At 35.3% G+C, this 19,117-nt stretch overlaps 1 protein-coding gene and 1 long non-coding RNA gene across 4 annotated transcripts in view; one reads left to right on the forward strand and one right to left on the reverse strand.

Moving 5' to 3' along the window:
• Positions 1-19,117, reverse strand: part of LOC135123614 (uncharacterized) — a 132,688-nt gene that overhangs the window by 85,555 nt on the left and 28,016 nt on the right. The window lies entirely within an intron of this gene.
• LOC135123109 (uncharacterized) lies at positions 449-4,204 on the forward strand. Its single transcript, XR_010279542.1, has 4 exons — positions 449-585; positions 655-811; positions 1,442-1,587; positions 3,881-4,204. It is a non-coding gene; the product is annotated as an uncharacterized LOC135123109 (long non-coding RNA).

The following is a 19,117-nucleotide window of genomic DNA, read 5'->3' on the forward strand; positions in this document are numbered from 1 at the left end:
TTGAAACCTGAAGACCTTCACACAGAATATGCTTTTGTGAATGGATCTGCCAAAAAAATAAAAAAGTTCATTGAGAAGTTGCTGTCAGGACGAAGCAATATTCACAAAAAATAGTGCGAAAATACATACTTTTCACCCAACTCATCATGATGAAAATAACACAACACTATTAGCCTATTACTATTACAAATTAAAGATTTTAGCCTGTATAGCAAAAGATATTATGAAGTACAATTAAACCGCTCTTAGATGACGAGAGCCTGAATGCGAGGTGGCAAACCCACGGCAGGAAATAGAAAAGAATCCAGAGGCTTAGTAAATAACATATTTACACTTATACACGACCATTGCCTCCGGCGTGAACCGTAACATCACTACACCACTGAATTGTAAAGCTGCTTCTCGACTATGACCGAAGCCGAGTTCGGAATGCGCCGGGACTCGCCATCTCAGAGCGGTTGAACTGTAGCGATGTGTGTACCAAAGAAAAGAGAACGAATCAGTGTACATCAAAAAACACACCCTCGGACACCAAAAAAATCTCACGATTATGATATCCCGCTTAACACTGGTAAATCGAGCAAGGTAAGTAATGAGTGCAGACGCGTTCGGTACGACTTGTTAACGATTATTATTAATATCTATGCGTTATAGATATATGCGGCTGTAGTCTTTGTACGTTCCAAAGTTGAGGACATCATCCCCTTAGTGAACGTATGTACAAAACTTGTTTTCCCATATTCAGGGCCCGTATAAATGCCAAAATAGGGAAGGCTGGATCCGTTGGGTCACCATTCTTTGTGGGTGGGTGGTAAGTACCACTTCCAAACATACATTAGATTAACCCGGTGTAACTACCGTAACAAGTGGTCGAAGTGTAATGAATTCAGACCACAGCGCAAAATGTACCTTTCCAATGACGCATAATATACTTTGGGAACTAATTATAAATAGGAGTATAAATTAATTGCCAGTACAATGTAGCTAATAGAATAAAAGAATTGGATTACTTATTTAATCCTATAAAAGTACAAAGCTTACTCGAAAGGTTGATTATTTACATAACGACGCAGATATTAGACAATTAGCGAAATTACGTTCCGTACAACGTATTTTACGTTAGGGTACACAATCGCCAATAGGGACACTGCATTATATTTATGTTTCCATAGGTATAACAGTTTTTTTACTTTTTGCGTGCTGTACGTTCTACGGAACGTGGTTTCGTTAATTGTCTATTATTTGTCTACACTATTGTGCATTAAACGCATCTGTCAAGATATATACATAGGTGTTTGCGATGAACTGCCGCGGCTGTATATCCTGAAAACGAATAGAAATTTTGACATTATGTTAATGTCATTGTACTTAGTTTGAAAAGGACGCTTAATTTAGTGCAATGCATGTACTGATACGTGGTAATCCAGATACTGTTTGACAGAGACCTTAGACGAAGTGCAAAGACTTCGACGAGGCAAAGGAGTCCGCGCAGTGCTTGCATGTCCAGTAGACCATACTACTTCTTCGGGGACATCACTAGGCCAATCCCAAGAAGCATTAGCTCTACCACCGAAAAAACGAAAACTGGTAAGCCTAACCTTCGTTAATGGACACACGAACCGTGCTAAAACCCGACCACACGACAACCTCCACAACGGAAATTCTGAACACCCTTGGACGTCAGCGATACGTTAACCCAATTCTACACTGACCGAGTACTTTGTGACTCACTCAATCATTCAACCACCCGTTCTATACCTGACCTCGCCGCATGTTACTAGTTCTACTACTTGTTCGGAAAAGAGGACTTCGACTATTAAGAAAAAATGGACAAAATATAGGGCGGAGTTTAGTTGCAAAATCTTCATTTCTCTAGAAGAAATTACCATATGAAATACGTTTTTAAAGGGTAAAATTTTTTAGAGAAATATTGATGTCACCGGTCTGATTAGGAATAAAAAAATGATCACAATTGAGATCGGGCGGGTGGGTGGGGCTTAATATTTTTTTATTTTTTCTTGCTATATAGAATTTTTTATACAACAAGATAGTTACACATATTGTCAGTTTCTTGTTAGGAAAAGAAGACTTCATATACTAAGAAAAAATAGACAAAATATAAGCCCCGCCCACCCACCGATTCTCTATTGTGATGAATATTTTATTCATCGTGAGCTGAAGGGCGGAGTTTAGTTGCAAAATCCTCATTTCTCTGCATGAAATTACCATATAAAAGATGTTTTTAAAAGGGCAGAATTTTTTAGAGAAATATTGATGTTACAAATAAACTCCGCCTTTAAAAATTTACCACAATTGAGATTGGGGCGGGTGGGTGGGGCTTAATATTTTTTTGTTTTTTCTTAATATATAGAGTTTTCTTTCTACAACAGGATAGTTAAACATGTGTTCAGTTTCTTGTTGGAAATAGACGACTTCGTATATTAAGAAAAAAATGGACAAAATGTAAGCCCCGCTCACCCACCCCTTCTAAATTGTGATGAATAGTTTATTCATCGTGAGCTGAAGGGCGGAGTTTAGTTGCAAAATCTTCATTTCTCTAGAAGAAATTACCAGATGAAATATGTTTTTAAAGGGTAAAATTTTTTAGAGAAATATTGATGTCACCGGTCTGATTAGGAATGAAAAAGTCATCACAATTGAGATCGGGGCGGGTGGGTGGGGCTTCATTTTTATTGTTTTTTCATAATATATAGAGTTTTCTTTCTACAACAGGATAGTTATTGGGTAAAGACGACTTCGTATATTAAGAAAAAATGGACAAAATATAACTCGACATGTCGAGTGCATATCTAGCCTATTCTGGACGCTGATATCGACTACATTGCGCTTGTACAGGGCTTTTATACAGGCGTAGTTGGCCACGGATTTTTAAAATCCCGCTTCGCTGAAATTATGCCTCATTGTGACAATGCTCACTTGTCATTAATGTCATTTGTAACCTGTCATGTAGTCATCGTTTTTTTGTTTTATCATTTTTCAAGTGTGAATTGTAATTCAGAGTTATGTAGTAATTCTCGTTCATCCAAGCTCAAAACAAAAAAACAGTCGTTTTCAAAACTCTTGGTGTTGCGTACGAAAATGTTGTTTTTGTGCTAGGAAGCGAAAACCGCAAAAATTGTTTATTCTGTTGAACAAGACACTTTCATTGTTGTCTTGCTATCGCAATGGGACATCCGTAAACAAAGAGTGTTTGCATTCTGTAACCGCTTGTAAGCAAGAATATCTGGCAAAATACCGTGATTTAATAATTTAAGAACCATCCTTAGAGGCTCACATTAGAGATGTAATCAACAGATTTGTTCGAACTGGCGGTGTCAACAAAGGGAAATGTCCTGAAAGACTTTCAGTATCTGAGGAAGTTGTTGATGATTTGAGACGATTTGAGCAGAATTCGCAAACATCTTTGACAAAATTTCCTCAGCAGTCAGGAGTTCCTGTTGCAACATGAAAGTGAACAATGGGAGGATTACAGAACATTTTTGAAATGAAAAAGACAGTGAACATGTGCCTTGAACAAAATGCTGAACATTTTCAACATTTACTGTGATGTTTAACTGCAATAAATTTGTTGCTTTTTATTGTAATGAATTGGTTTTATATATTTTTTAATAAGATATGAAGGATTTAGGCAACCAGTTATACAAATACGTGTGGTATTTGTCATGCGTCCTTGGGCATTTAGTAAAGTCTAAAACTGAAAGGCGGCACATTTCCATGATCTACTTCGACCCTACAATCAATTATAGAAACACTGTATAACACCAGCCTTTCACACGTTAAGCACTACACTACAAAGACATATTGAATATTCATATTGCAAACTTATACGACGTATTCTACTCCACGTATGTACTGACAGGTGCCCACTGCTGCCAATGTCGCGCTCTATGATACCATACTGGCTGCGACCATGCCGGCGCGACTACAAGAGCCCCAGCCCTCAACATCTCGGGCAAGCAGATATGTCGTATCGCCATCGCCGTCACCGTCGTCGTCGCCGTTGTGCTCTCCAATACCCGGTTGCGTTTCTCCACAACAATCTGCGGCATCGACGAGTACCGAAGGCGGAAAGCCCACACCCTTAGGACCGAAGACCAGGCCAAACGGATTAGAAAAGTGGAAAGGGAGGTGAAACTCTACAGGCGCCCCAACCGCGAGCTGCCGAAGGACGTCATTGCAAAAATTCGACGTAACGAGGTTCACTAGTTATGTATCACAAATACATTCAAATGTCGACACCACCGCAATGCCCCACCGCTGACCAATCCAGTAGAGCATACATCGGCGACCAGGTATATACGCATCCGTCATTATGTAACCCACATTGGCACCACCCAGTGGACATAGTGCGTTACTCTGGGTATTTCAATAATTTTATTATATACTACTTGTTATGGCAGCCTTTCGTGTGCGATACTCGTCATAGATACCAGAGATGAACACTGTACATGTGGAGTCTGCACCTGTACTAGTCTGTAATGCACGGACATGTTCACAGAACCACCTTGGATTTATGTCAGCACCACGCCCGCCGAAGCTACAATGGCCCGGACACGGGATTCGCTCTTAATAAAAGATTTAGCCGTCGGCGTTTTCGGGATCGAGACATTATGGCGAACTCAAGCACCTGCGAAACTGCCCGAGGTACACGAAACTATCGAGCGACTATTAATGTTTATGCTTTTTTGTCAGGTTGGCAACATATTTAAAACTTTACCTAATGTCAATGTGAAAGTTTGGCCACCAATTCACTAGCTGCCATCTTCTTATTGTTTTTTAAGCGCGTTCATGTCAACATTCACAACTGTAACTGGCATGTTAACATTGCTACCAATAATTCAGAATTGCCAACCCAAACATGCTTCAATCATTAATAGTTAGCTAGTAATATTGAGTAACGTAAACACAGTATTCAACACTCTACGGAAGCACCCGTAGATATATACAGTGGGCTGAAAATACACCACAGTTCTGGCAACATTTCATTAAAATGTGTAAATCTTCTTAAAACATCATTAGTACTATCACCAGCGTTTTGTGATTCAGGAGATCAAAGATAAGTCAATATCGTCAATCACAGTCCATATAAGACTAATGAAAATACTGATATGAACTGCCAGTCATGTTGTCATTGTTCGCCCACCATCCTTCTACAAAGCTTAAAAAAAATGCATACAAAATTTTGAATTCTCACTGTACCTTTGAGTCGTACTTGCCCATTTTATTAACGTCCACTTTTTGTTAACGTGGTGGTAAACGTATAATTGCTCATACCATCCCTTGTGGCAGTTCAGATTTATTCTGCACTTTTAATACCACAGTTTGATAATGCCGATATATAGAGTGTGATAAAAAAGTTTTCAGATTAGATTTGGCCATTGAAATATTTGTCATGTCTTTGATTAAACTGTAAAAGTCATGCATAACCTTTAAAAAACCTAGGCTCTTGGGGATATGGTGAGATTTAGAGAATAATAGCAGTCTTGCCTGAATGCCGATCATTTCCGGGTCAGTGGTGGGTTGTAATAAATTAATTTAAAATAAATAACCAAGTTTTTCCTACCTACGTTTCCGTTTCCCATTTATTCTGTTACTCCCATCATTTCCACGTTGGTTCTTGCATAATTTGACAACCTTATTTATCTGATAAATATTAAAGTATCTTGTGCCTGACCTCATCAACTTCTGACGTCATAAGCTCCCCTGGTTATAAACACGGTCTCTTGATTGTTTTCTCGATTTAAACCCATTTATTCACTTTGGTCTTTCTGAGTAATAGGTAAAAATTGCCATGATTTGGGCAAATCGTTACAAATAGCGGTTCGGTGCGAAATGTGCGTGTAATGGCCAACAGGGGGCAATGCGTTGAAGAAAGAGGATTTTAAATAATTAAAATTAACGGCGGGTTTTGTTCTCTTTCTGAAATAACGGTTTGGTTTTATTCGTTTTCATAATTTTTAGTTTTGTTACAGGAGGTTGGAGAAGATATGGCCACAAGATCGAATATTTTGCTAGTGAACGTAGCTGCAAGGAGGATAAATGGTGGAAAATATTTATTCGAATGGAAATGTCGGCAGAGCACTTAAGAATTAAATATTCATAATAATGGCCGAACCCTTAAAAGCCCCAAATTACTGCGGCGTTTATTAACCTCAGGGAATACGTAAATATTAGTGTACATCAAACCAACTAACCTAACTTCCTGGTAGATTTAATTTTCCTAAACTAGCGCATTAATAATTAGCATACATCAATTTAATTAAACATTATGGACGCCCGGACGCATAATTAAACAGTTGGTTTCAGTTGTGGTTTACAAAATCAAGTCTGAAGACGGTAGTGGGTATAGTAAAACGGATGCATAAACAAAGATCCTATGAACGTGAGCTACCCAAAATTTATTTTTATAAATCATTATTTTGTACTCAATAAAGCGTTATAGGTTTATTTTTTTATATAAACTATAACAAAAGTTGAGATTATAGTGGATGTTTTCATCTAAAAATAAAATTAAACGCTGTAATTAATTTACCAGAAGCAGAACAAACACCCTTAATGTACTAGAAATTTGTTAATAAATGAAGATGCACGAAACAACTTTAACCTTTACAGGGTAACATTATACGACAAACCTCTAGAATTCCACTAAAAAGACCCCAATTAATACTACAGAAAGCAACAAAAAGCCTCATTAAGGCAGGACATTATTAACGAAGGATAGCATAACAAATCTAGGTGTGGTAATGAACATTGTCCATTTAGAAAAGTGATAGAATGATTGTCTACAGTAAGTTTATCAATACATCATTGGAAACCAGTGGGCTGACTAAAAAAAAGTGCAGAATATTTCCTCGACTAATTTGATCACCGTATAAACTTATTTACTACCCGTTCACATCAGCGTGATATTTTACTAAAAATTTTTAAAACAATTATTCGGATCCACGTTACTGATTATAATGCTAACCTTGGTGTTTCGAGACTTTTACAAAACTTGGATAAGTCAATTCACACATTATGTAGATTTTTCTTTTCTAAAACATGAAGTGTATTTTTAATAGAAAATTAGTTAATCAGTGTTTGAGATAACGTCACCAACTTCCTGCTCAGGATGAATAATTACATTTTATTTAATTTCTTCGAGTACCAGAATCAATATTAGTTTAATCAGACTTTAGAAACTGTCTTTTATGTATAAGATAGCTGCAAAAGCAAGCAAATATAGGAAGGAAATTGACGAATTTATTCAGGATTTTTAAAGTCTGAAATAGAAATGATTAAACGATTAAACAGTTAAATTTGTACTTTAGTGAAAAAATAAACTCAAAAATAGTTCTACAAGCCCATTGTAAACAATTTAATCTCAAAACGAGAACATGTGTCCTGTTACATATCTCTCTTCATGGAAGCATCTACATACGTACAGAAAAATTCAGGAAAATATACATAACAATTTCAATTTCCAGGGTTTCCCGAACAGTAGCGCACAAACTATCTCGGAGATAAGGGACAGTTGGGCGCAGCGGTCAGAAAGATTTGCATATAATTTGAAGGGTTAATAGCAAAAACAGTTGCTGCCTGTCCTAGTCAGAGCTGCCAACTGACGGGTAATTTTCATACTACCTAATACAAAGATTTTATCTCAATTTTACTTCGATTAGATTTCATCGTGAATTAACTTATATAATGTAAACTAGTTATTGGTATATTGACAAATATTTTTATTGCTCTTGAATTTTGTACCAATAGATTTATCTTGTAAGAAATAAAACAGTTTTTTGAGAAATTATTTTATTTTTATTTTTTTTACAAACCCATAAGAAACACTTTTTGCAAAAGTAGCTCTGCTGGTTTTTCTAATTAACTAGGTACCTGCAGGGAATGACAACCCTTACAATCTCCTATTTGCGAGCAAGTGTCCTATGACCTTTTTGGGGATTGGACCCAGCTCATGTGGTAAACTAACCGTGGCGCACAAGTGACCAATACCCCTTAAATTTGCATAGGAAATGCTGTCGTTACCTCTATCGCATCCTCCGTGTTGAGAATGGAATCAGATTAATACTCCACTAGTAAAAAACCACTTCATCATCATCAGTCTCTTCAAGATGATTAATGTTTTCAAAAAATTCAACCAACAGATATATTTTGACAACCGAACGCAAGTCATATTTTGGACCAAATTGTAAATTTAATACAAAATAGATGTTTAGAGCTTAAAAACTCAATTTCAGTAAATAAGTCAATAAAACAGTTTGGAGCATCTTCAAATTTTGTTTAGAAAATTTTCCGGAAAATGGAGTCAGCCGTTCCTAATTTAACTAATAAAATAAATTGACTCATTCATTAATTTTTATAATGTATAATAAATTCAAAAACGTTTAATGCAATGATAAATCGCAAGTATAGACTCATCATATTTTGCACATTCTACGTAGAATTTATTCGGCAAAATTTTGAGATGACGTCAAGAATTTTACGATAAGTTTAAAACATCTGACAGATTTTAAAGAATTCGGTTGTGCAGTTCCTGATTTAATCAATAAAATATATTGACTCTTTCTTTAATTTTTTGAGTCACCCTGGATAAATAATTTTAAAACTACGAGTGCGTTGATAAACCACAAATCTAGAATCACAATATTTTGCAAATTTCAGAGAGGATTTATTCAGCAAAATTTTGGGATGACGTCATCAATGTTTTGGAAAGGGATAAACGAATACATGTTTCTTAACGATTTATCATGATTACAGTAACCTTAAAATGTTTACAAGATTTCAGAACATTCCATTTTGCATTTTCAACGTTAAATTCCAAATATTGTTAGAAAATTTTGATTTTTTTTTTCCAAAAATTTGGATATCTAGAGTAAAAATTCTAACGGATTAACACACCACAAATGGAGGAAAAAAAATACTATCATAAATTTTGGAGATGACGTCTTCTCATTGAAGATTAGCCAAATTTTAGTTAGCGCTTAACTATCTACATGATATCCCTAATATACATATAAAATTTGACAACAAGTAGTTTCGAAGATTACGTGTCTAATAAAAATTAATAATAAAAAATATTTATGAAAAACTACCACTTTTAGTACAAAAATCAACACTTCCAATCAAATAAAGTGTTCATTAAAAAAACGCTAACATGTCAAGCAGTGTCGTAACATGCAAATAAAAAGATTTTTATTTCTCGAGCTATAGGAAGAATCGAGTCTCTAAAGCGCGAAAACATATTTCTCCCGTTTCCGTCTGTCTGCCTGTCGTCTGTCCGCGTCAGTGTTCATTTACTTAATAGACAGATAATCTTCTAAACTATAAACCGACTGTTGTGAAATTTTGTATCTATATTAGGAATATTAGGATTATATTAGGAATATCGTGTAGATATTAAACCGCTAACCAAAATTTGGCTAATCATCCCCACCACCAATAAGATAAAGTCATCTCCAAAATTTATATTAGTAAATATTGTTTAAATTTTTAAAATAATATACTCCTACACTTATGGTCTATGAAACCATGCTGAATTTTTACCATAGACATCCAGTTTTTTGAAAAAAAAAAAAATCAAAATCTTGAAAACGTTTTAAGGATATCGTAGGCATGGTAAATCATTAATCAATTTTTTTTTCGTTTATGCTCCCAAAAAATGATCACGTCATTTTACACTTTTGCGGAATACATGTCAATTTTTTGAGTGTTTACGTTAGATATTTATAGTGGACCAAAAGCTATAAGGTTATATGGCCATCATAAAATCATCCCATTGTGTCGAAGTTAAGTTGTTTACAATAGAAAAGGTTTTAGGGTCGTAAATAACGTGTCCACTGCAGCTCGACCGGCTGTTGTGGTTTCGTTCCGGGGCGGCTTTCACTAAATATGAAAATCCACCACTCCACTATTTCTTTACTACCTGCAGCCGCTGAGCCTTCCGAAATAACCACTCGCTTTGAAAGCCGGCCCTGTTAAATGTGAGCAAGAAATGTTTAGAAGACGATTTATTGCCAACCGGTATGCTTAGTCGGAAACACACAAAGGGGGTATTTATTTACGATCAACTACTTTTATGATGGTCATATAACCTTATACCTTTTGGACAAGTATAGCTTTTTTTGGAAAAAAAAACGTGTACTTAATTAATACCTTTCCTTTGTGTTGAGGAGACAAAATCAAATTTAATTTTTTTAACACAAATGCATGAGGCTACTGAAGCTGAATTCATAAACACTCGAAGTTGAGCATGTTGTTACTGAAGGTAGATTTTTTCCCATTGGTTATCTGCTTTAACCATAAGTAGTTTATATTGTCCGCACTTGTGCGGACCTCGACCCCTTGGAATTTGTACCCCTCATCTGGATTTTACTTTACAGAAGTTATCGCAAAACGCAAATCGGAAAATCAAAACTTATTAAGTATTTTTCAAAAAAGTGGGAGTTACCGGACTATATTTCATGGGTGAGCGAAGTTCTCTCGAATTAATCTTTGACAATTTTTTTTAATTTGTAGAATCTAACCTATCACACACAAAAATCACAAAATCAAATTTTATAATTTTTTACAGAAGCCGGGTTTATTGGACTGTACTTCAAAGGCGAGAGAAGTTATGTCGCATTAACCTTCGACTAATTTTTATTTTTCGAGCGTAAGCAAAGGAAGTACGAGTCCATCGGCCGACTCTCTACTTTTGCATTTTTTCGACTTATCATGACCCCTAGAGGACGAAGAAATAGGTCCCCCGCTTCCATCTGTCTGTTTGTCTGCCGTCCCGGATTTTTATTAGACAGATAATCTCCGAAAATACTGGTCCGATTGTTGTCCAATTTTATATTTATAATTATTAGGTGTATTATGTAGGAGTAGATGGTAAAACGCTAACCAAAATTTGTCTAATCATTCCCACCACTAATGTGATGACGTCACTTCAAAATTGTACGTAGTGAATGGGTTTTAAATTGTATCAAATAACATAGTCTTACACATGTAGTTTATGACTCCAAATTGAGTTTTTACCCGAAACGTCCAGATTTTTGAAAAAAAAATTCTAAATTATGAAACAACATTTTGCAATTTAATTTGGAATCTGCAAAACCGAATGCTTTGAAATCTTGCAGATGGTTTACACTTATGATAAGCGTGATAAATTTTTAATCAAAATATATTTACTTGTCCTCTCCAAAAAATTGATGAGGCCACCTCAAAAGTTTGTCGAATAAATCCTATCTAAAATGTGCAAAGTATGATGAGACAATAATTGCGATTTATCATTCCATTCATATTTTCTGGATTTGCGTATACAGGGTGACTCAAAAAAATTAATGAATGCGTAAATGTATTTTATTGACGGATACGCTCGTCTTTATAACAATAAAATAATGATAAGGTAAGAACTATAATAATAACATTAAGAATATTTTGTTCAATTCAGGCTTATGGATAATTTTAGTCATCTATTTTGGGGCGATAAACTCATTCAAATGTCAACGTGACATTCTTCCGATGTAATGTATTCCCGTTGACAATGTGCTGTAAATAAAATTTTTGCACTCATAAACTTGTTTGATGACCTTGGTGCATTCAACAGCATGCGGGACGTCGAACATCACGCACAGATGCATTTTGCTATGCGTTACCACGATAGCCTAGCCCGGAAACGTCAAATTGCTAAGTGGTCGAAATTTATTCATCCTATCTACCCGTCTGAAGTGCGGCCGGTGCATCCTTGCCTTACTCGCTTCTCGCTTTCCAATTGTGCATCATTTTTAATAATTTACAGAAATAGTTTTATTTTCAGCGAGACCGAAACTTGAAAATTATTAAAAACATTATTATTATTATGTCGTGGATATGGATTTTAAAATCATCAACTGACATTCAGTTAACGTTAGTTTTCTCATAATTTTCTTCGCGATGCGTAACATCGGTTGCGAGCCACTGGTTTGCCGTGGCCCATACGCAGCGCATAAATTTCAACCGCTTAGCCCTATTTTTGTAGTATCTACATCTATCCAAAGTTATAATGTAATGAGAAAAAAAAAACATAATAGGCATAACACAACTAATGGCTGGTAAGCACCGTTGCATAAACCCCTCCTTTCAGTGTCGTCGCCTCCCCGGGATCCAAAGCAGCCTCGCTCAGCGATATACCACCGCTAGAGAAATCACAGAACGACCTTGATCGTATTGCACTTCTTCGGTTTTTGAGGTGATATTGTCCACATTGTGTGGTCTGTTAATGGAGACCTTAGATTCTAAATATCCCCACAAAAAATCAAAGGGCGTTAAATTTGGTGAACGAGCCGGACATTCAATCGGTCCACGTCGCCCTAGCTATTTTCCCTCTAAAACGTTGTCAAAAGACTCTGTCACTACATCAAAATGCGGAAGTGTCCCATCTTGTTGGAACTAAATTCTTTAGTTGGGGATATCACCATTTTCGTGATTTGGAAATCTAGCTGCAAGGGCGGTAACAGAGTCAAAACGAAAGAAATGTAAATAGCTTTCAACTGTTAAAATTTCTACAAAAAAAGATAAAATCCTATCAAACGATTGCCTGCAATTCCTTTATTTTGTTGCGACCAGTAGCAATTGTGGCGATTTACTGTTTCGTTTAAAATAAAGGTAGCACACAAACTACACATATTATTTAATTCTTCTTCATTTATATTAAAACGGTAATAGCCATTGTAACTATTCATTGGTATGAACTAAATAAACCTAAAATAGTAAATATTAATTTGCTAGTGGAAATTACGAAACAACTTTACCCTTTGCGAAGTAACATTATACGACAGACCTCTAGCATTTCGCTAGAAAGACTCCAATTAATATTACAGGAGGCAACACAAAACCTCATTAATGTACAACAGAACAAATCTAGGTGTGATAATGAAGGCTGTCCATTTAGGAAATTGATAGGATATGAACCATGATTGTCTCCAGTGAAGAGTATTGGGTTTGTGATTCGACAATATACCTATACATCTACAGCCGCAATATTCCTTCACAAAAGCCACGAAATAGACCGCCGTAAAGTGAATCCTTACATAGTTATAATGGAGCCGTATAACTGCCAATAACTCTGTCAACTTAAACCAATAAAAGAAAAAAAAAAAACTAACCGAACGAAAATATTAAACAATATTTTTAACCATATGTAAGGAGTTCAAGGTAAACGCTAGCAGCCACTTAACGTTTATTCTAACAAACTCCAACATCCTTCGTCCTTTTTTTGCCGCAAAATTCCTCTTAAATGGGGTCAAGTGAAAATATTATACATTTTCAAAAGCAATTAAGCGCGATAAAACTACTCCCCAATTTACATCCTTGAAATAAGGGTTCAGATCACATTATAAAAACTTCATCGCGTGCAATTCGTATGCAAATTTAATTAGAATTAACATTTCGCCCGTTGATACGAATAATTCAACTCTTCCACATTCAGTGTCAAGTATCGTAAAAGCGCCACATATCGATTGTGGCAGCAACAATGCTATACGAATTTAATAATAAAATGACGCTGTGACCTTGACTGTCGTAAAAGAGGATTTACATGAAAAATGAAAACGTGGATAAAGCAGCTAAATTAGGTTTGGGGAGGTTATATTCGCCTTTACGTCTACATTAAAAATGCTTTTGAGGAAGGGTTTTTGCAGCTTATTAGTTCGTTCGAGCTGGAAGCAGGCATCCACCAAATTCATTGTGTGTGGAAATTTACTACCCGGAGCTACAGACAAATTTAAGAGGGAAAACGTCTGTTGCAATTTAAATTTTGAGATTCACAAGTTTTTTTTGTTAAATCCTATGCGGAAAAGTACTATTGGTGGATTTATTTTGTATTTATTGATATTCCAATAGATCCTATTGAGGGTTTTGTTACTATGTAATCGATACAAATTACTATACAGAATAATTTCGAAACATATGCAGTAATTGTAAAGCCCGGCAGCACGTACTATAGTAATGTGGAAATATAGAAAAAACAAATTAAAAGTCGAATGGGGCAAAACCCCCATACACCACCCTGGAATGGAATATAGTAAAAAAATGTAATAACCATTCGCAGTAAATTGCACGACTTGGAAAATCAGCGGGCTCCAAAGCTTGTAATTTTTGGAACGTGGTATGGATGTAAGTCTTGTTCTACAAACCGTGAAACTACAACTTCACCTGTAAGTCGGAAGTGCTGATGTAGGGCTCCAAAATTTGTTCTTCAGCTTGCAGTATTCTTTTGCTCCTATCACGGCCACGATCGTGAGTTTGAGGTTTGAAGGTACGATGATCTCGGAGATGCTGTACCACTGATGTAAATGTTCGGGGACACAAGATAGTGCAATTTGGAAAGCGCTCCATCTACAATTCGCATTACCATGTCGACACGTTCTAAATTGCAAAAATTCACCATTTTCAAAAACGTTAACCGAATATACAACGGCAACCAACTGATACATGACCATGGTGTTTTGCACGTTGCTTTTTTGGTTCTTAATCCTGGTTGTTCTTGAATTGAATAGTAGTTATCAAGAAACACTACCAGTGGCGTGTACAACAATTTATATTTAATTTCAAATAATTTTTTATAGACATTGGTAACACTTAGGAATATGAATTTTGGACAGCGCAATAAATCTTATTGTAAGCTGTTCGGTTATTTCCCATTTTTTTCAATGCACACATTTCGAAATCACCCTGTACAACTCGTCACTGAAATTTTTCCTTACCACTCATACATTTACGTAAATAATTTCTCTGAAGGACATCTGACCTCTAACAAAGAATACGAACTTTTATCTTTTAGATTAATTAACACAGTCCTTCCGAAATTAAGAAAATTACTAATTGTAGTATCTTCCTTCTTGCCGCTTCTTTTTCGAAATCTTCTAAACTTGAGAAATGTAAACTTTAAAAACACTGTTATCGTTTATTATTATCGCTATTAAACCAGAATCACATTCCAAAGTTCTCTTTCAGCGATAAAATATATTTCAAAAGTTGTTGGTGGATATTACTTTTAGCTTGTTCACATCAATGGAACTTTTTATAGCATTCTAAGTAACTTTACACTTGAAAATTCATTTTCACTTCTCGAGGGAAAGTTCAGCAATTTATTAATGTTACGGTTAGTTTAATGTTCTCTCGACATTTCATAAAAATGTTACATAATAAATGTTATTTAAATCTTGCAAACATTTCAAAGTATTTTAAGGTTATCGTAAGGATGATAAATCGTTATTCAGAATTTATCCGTCTATCTCCTCAAGAAAATTGATGACGTCATCTCAAAATTTTGCTCCTTTATCTTTACTTTAACACCACACACATACCTTTACTTTAACTTATAGGAATCCATATTTTATTATTAGTATTACACTGCACCTGTGGGAATTGACATACGTGTTCTTTCTGAAATCTTGATCAGAACATTTTGAAATGGCAAAACTCACTAGAAACACGCTTATCAATCCATTCATATTTTTGGAGCAATTGTAATCCATTTCCTGTCATGGATGGAGAAGTGCAACCGCGCTAGACCAATATAAACAAGTTAACAGAGTGTTTTCGTAACATAATACGTTCGTTTGAAAAGTAGTAGAGAAGTGTGGGTGATTAAAATATGATACATTGATGCCTTCAAAGAAACAAGCTCTACAAGAATCTCTAAAAAAAGTGGCAATTTGTCCGATGGACTCGATTACTTACTCTCGGGAAGTGTTTAATTGATTTATTTGATGGATATTTTGTACTAACATAATTTAATTTTACCCTGTACAATCTTTTTTTAATGACAAAATATTAATAAAAAATTAAAAATATTTTACTAATTTTCGCTAGAGCAGATTATACATGGTTTTGGATAGTGTCACTTATTCTAAAACACGGTAGTAAGCTCAGATTTTTTACAAAGAAAAAGTTTGAGATCAGTTCCTGTCATCTTGTCTAACAATAAAAATACAGTTGTCAAAGTTTGGATTCTAAATTTGGGAACAAAATAAAAAATTAGTCAAGAAGACGGGGAAGACCACAACCATTAACTTTATTTTCCACTAACAAAAATACAACATTTTTCTTCTCTTTTAGACAAATCTGATGTAAAATGTACAGAGAAACCAAAAATTGCAAAAAACCGACCCAATCTACAAAAGAAAGAGGCAACAAAACTGACATTATTGCCACGAAATTCCGGTGGGACCGGCCGGAATCTCGGCGATAACGTGTGATGGCGGCGTACCTCGGTGCCAAGCCTTGGGCCGACTAGTGCCGCTGATATAGAATAAAATAAAACGGCTAAAAATATTTTAAACAATAAATCGGGTTTATTCCCTGCCACCGGCTACGGCTAAAATAATAAATCTCACGGCAATGACTCCGGCACGATCTTTCGGGGTCCTGAACGGCGACTTCCTTCAAGACGAGCTTCTCCTGGACCTGGGGGAGGCGACCTCGAAACCTTTAAATCGCGCGATCCGGGAGGGGAGCGCAGTGGCGGTACACGACGCGTGCTCGACGGTTTCAACTTTTGCCAGTAACGAAGAAAAGGTGGCGGTGGTACAGTTTTTCTGACCCAAGACGGTTTTCATTGCGTTCTCTAAATGTTTACGAGTATAATAAATATCGACGACACAGACAACAAATGACGGGGGGCCTATTTTTCATACTCTTGGGGTCATAAAACGTCGAGAAAACATGAAAGTAACCACTCGTCATATTACACTACTTATTCTATTTTAATAATACATCTAATTTATCGTGTTTTTTTTAATTTGTTTAATTTTTAGTGGCATTGTGTCACCAAATTACCCAGGTCGACTTTTAGAAGATGAAACTTATGTTGCCTATAATCTTGAGTTTTGCCAACGTAAATTGTACGTTGTATTTCCAATTTTCGACAAGAATCAGTCTTTTTTAGGATAACATTTTTATTTGAGACGAATCAAAACTATCCAGGTGTATTCTGCCACAGAAACAGAATATTCATCACAAAATGTTCTCCAAAGACCATAAGAAAATCATGTTTGAGTCTTATTTCCGTAACGACCAGCAAGTGAATGATGAATGGGTGTATAAACCCTGACCCTGTTAGGTGATAAAACAATTATTTCGTGAGAGTGGTAGGTAGCATTAAGAAAAAATCAAGAAATCGTATATCACAAAAACGAACTCCCGAGGCTGTGGAAAATGTCCGACAGGTTATGAATGATAACCGTCATACATCTTTAAGAAGGCTTTCGCACCAAATGGACTTGTATTCAACTTGTCAGAAAATTATAAAAAATGAGCTGATGTTTCCCTACAAAATGCACGTGGTTCAAGAACTTAAACCACCTGATTGTGAAAATACAATGATTTATTGCAATTGGTTTATTTAAACAATGAACAATGATCTCGATATAACATTTTCTAATGTTGAAGGCCGGTTTCATCTATCAGGGTATGCAAGCTCGCAAAATTTGAGAATGTGGAGTGGACATAATCGTCATTATTTTGAAGAAACGTCATTACGTAACAAAAAATTGAAATTTGGTGTGTCATTTCTCGAAGACGATTATTTGGACCCATTTTTTCGAGAAGCCACTTATAGCTGCGAGATGTCAGAACATGCTGCAGGAATTTAATGACCAGCTGGATCCTGAAGAATAATTATTTTCAAGATGACGATGCAACAACTCATACAGCTCAAACAAGACTAAACTTTCTAAAAGAATTTTATGACCACCTCGATCACCTGATTTGACACCTTTAGATTATTTCTTGTTCCCAAATTTAAAAAACACTATTTTTAACGACCTAAAAGTGAGGATTATGCAAGAGTGTGAAAATGTTTCACCGGAAGTTCGTCCTCGAGTATTTGGGAATATGAAACACCAAATCAATTTATGTAGGTATCCAAGCTGGGGCCTAACACTTCCACCAGTTGTTGTATAAATATAATTAATATGTTACTTATCATAAATAAATTATTTTAAATCCAATGATGGTTTAATTCTTGCTGACATAACATAATCTAACTTTCTAAGTTCAACCATAGACAACCCATATTCAGGTTATGTTGTGAAACTGTGAATTCACTACAAAATAATCTACATTTTTAAGGAAAGACACAGTGTAATGTACTCAAATAATTTTATTTAAAATATTTTAATATTATAAAATAAAAAGCAGTGTTAGTTTAATACGAGACAAGAAATGGCATTATGAAAAAAAACATAAATAATGAATAGAGATGACAAATGTAACATCATCACGTCTATCACCGAGTGATAATAACCGTGTCGGGTAATACACATAAGTGCCGGAACTGGATGAGATTTGTACGTCGATAATGCTATGACTATGATGATGTCACATTTGTCATTATTTCTGCTTCTATTATCACATTGGACAAACTTTTATGCCGCTATCAGTCAAATAATGGTGAGTTCATCACACTAAAACACCACGATGGAACAATATAATATTAATATTTGTCACCATTGTTTCCACTAGACACAATAACGGGGAAAAGACCGATCTGATTTAACGTTGACTTGAACTAATGGTACAATTTTCTGAAAAACACTGTCAACGTCTTAGTTTCATATCTGGAGACAATTTAGAGTGCTCTAATTTATACTGCTGCGCAATTTTAGAAACAAAGTTATCGTCAATTTAGGGATTTTTTTTTAATTTCTGAAAATATTTATTCCAGTTAATATTTTTTAATTTCACTGCATACTTTGAGAAAATTACTCACCTATTTAATGAATTACTTGGAAATTTCCTGATTACTTGAAATGGAAATTATACCTATATGCAGTTCTGGAAACCATCAGTCCTTCGTTGAAAATTAAATTTGATATTATTATTCAAGTTACATCAACTGCCCATTTTGAAAAAATATCTCATGCTTACATAATTGACGTACCTATACCTTTGATATTTCCCCAAAGTCCATAAAAAACTTTTTAACTGTATTAGCTTGAAATTAAATTTTTTCTTTCACTCAGTAAAAATAACAGATTCTGTTTGGATTCCCTTTTATATAATCATTCATTTCATGGATGTTCTTTATTTCATTAAACCGGCTGAACGAAACACCCAAGAGATGCTCGTACAA

Source organism: Zophobas morio, unplaced genomic scaffold (assembly GCF_036711695.1).
Source record: "Zophobas morio isolate AGI-343-1 ecotype UQ-CSIRO unplaced genomic scaffold, CSIRO_AGI_Zmor_V1 ptg000006l, whole genome shotgun sequence".
Classification (NCBI taxonomy): Eukaryota; Metazoa; Arthropoda; class Insecta; order Coleoptera; family Tenebrionidae; genus Zophobas; species Zophobas morio.